This window comes from Scylla paramamosain, unplaced genomic scaffold, assembly GCF_035594125.1.
Source record: "Scylla paramamosain isolate STU-SP2022 unplaced genomic scaffold, ASM3559412v1 Contig33, whole genome shotgun sequence".
Taxonomy (NCBI): Eukaryota; Metazoa; Arthropoda; class Malacostraca; order Decapoda; family Portunidae; genus Scylla; species Scylla paramamosain.
Window position 1 is genome coordinate 145,001 of NW_026973698.1, and position 1,836 is coordinate 146,836.

Sequence of the window (1,836 nt, forward strand, 5' to 3'; positions counted from 1 at the left end):
GATATAGACCTCAGTTTCGTATAATGGTTGCAAAGAAGAATGTGGGTGAATTCATGCCTTTTCTTAAGCCATCCACACCTTTCTTTTCCTTTTCTTCTCTGGTTCCCTGCTATCTAAGGCAAGGTCAATACATGCAGCCTCCCTAATCATCTTGACTGGATGATTCACACAGGGCAACTGACGATTGTACATCTTATTAGTGTGTGGCCAAAACCAAGGATTGAAATCGTTGCACAATCACCATAATTGGATAGTCATGAATGATGGTGTGTGAGAGACTTTAGTAGTAATAGTAATATAGTAGTAGTTGTAGTAGTAGTAGTAGTTGTAGTAGTAGTACTAGTAGTAGTAGTAGTAGTAGTAGTAGTAGTAGTAATAATAGTAGTAGTAGTAGTAGTAGTAGTAGTAGTAGTAATATTATTAGTAGTAGTAGAGCTTGTGGTGGTGATGGTAGCAGTAGTAGTAGTAGTAGTAGTAGTAGTAGTAGTAGTAGTAGTAGTAGTAGTAGACGTAGTAGTAATCGTTGTGATGATGATAATGGTAATCATTATTATTATTATTGTTATTATTATTATTATTATTATTATTATTATTATTATAATCATTGTTATTCTTCTTCTTCTTCTTCTTCTTCTTCTTCTTCTTCTTCTTCTTCTTCTTCTTCTTCTTCTTCTTATTATTATTATTATTATTATTATTATTATTATTATTATTGTTGTTATTATTATTATTATTTTTATTTATTTATTTATTTATTTATTTATTTATTTATTTATTTATTTATTTATTTCTTACCATCATTATCACTAAAAAAGCCTTCCACGACGCAGGTCTGCTGAGCTGCGATGACTTCTCTGCAAACTGGCAAACTGACCATAAGTTGCGGCCGCCGCCGCCGCTGCCCCACACTGCAGGAAACACTGATAATTCACAATTTAATGTTCACATGATACTCTACTGACCATGTAAAAAAAAAAAAAAAAAATGTACACACGCATTTAAGTAAAGACTGCACTGCAATTTCAGACTTTCTGAATTTTTACTTTAACCTTAAACTTGACCTGTGTGTCACGAAGTCTGTACTTACTCATCACTTTCTCGCTCCATGAGTGAAATGGCGATGGAAACCAACAAACAAGCATCATTTTACTCTTTTGGTCATCCTTTCCTAATATTAAGACTAGAACAATACTAAACGAAATGCATGTCCTCACAAAGATAATAGGGAGTTACTTTGGGTTTATTTAGACTGTGCAGATTGTTATTGAAGACCAAGACTGTGCAGACTGTTAGTGAAGACCAAGACTGTGCAGACTGTTTGTGAAGACCAAGACTGTGTAGACTGTTAGTGAAGACCAAGGGTTTGAAGACTGTTAGCGAAGACCAAGACTGTGCAGACTGTTTGTGGAGACCAAGTCTGTGTAGACTGTTAATGAAGACCAAGACTGTGCTGACTGTTTGTGAAGACCAAGACAGTGTAGACTGTTAGTGAAGACCAAGACTGTGCAGACTGTTTGTGAAGACCAAGACTGTGTAGACTGTTAGTGAAGACCAAGGCTGTGCAGACTGTTCGTGATGACCAAGACTGTGCAGACTGTTGGTGAATACCTAGGCTGTGCAGACTGCTGGTGAAGACCTAGGCTGTGCAGATTATTGGTGAAGACCCAGGCTGTGCAGACTGTTGGTGAAGACCAAGGCAGTGCAGACTGTTGGTGAAGACCTAGGCTGCGCAGACTGTTACTGAAGATCAAGGCACTGTAGACTGTCAGTGAAGACCAAGGTTGTGCAGAACGTTAGTTAAAAACAATGATGTGCACACTGTTACTGAAGACCGAG

At 37.3% G+C, this 1,836-nt stretch overlaps 1 long non-coding RNA gene across 1 annotated transcript in view; it reads left to right on the forward strand.

Moving 5' to 3' along the window:
• The window catches only part of LOC135097830 (uncharacterized), a 25,657-nt gene extending 24,629 nt beyond the window's left edge, over positions 1 to 1,028 (forward strand). Inside the window, exon 4 of the long non-coding RNA XR_010266183.1 lies at positions 831 to 1,028. This is a non-coding gene — a long non-coding RNA (uncharacterized LOC135097830). The remainder of the gene's footprint in view (positions 1 to 830) is intronic.
• The last annotated feature ends 808 nt before the right edge of the window (positions 1,029 to 1,836 follow it).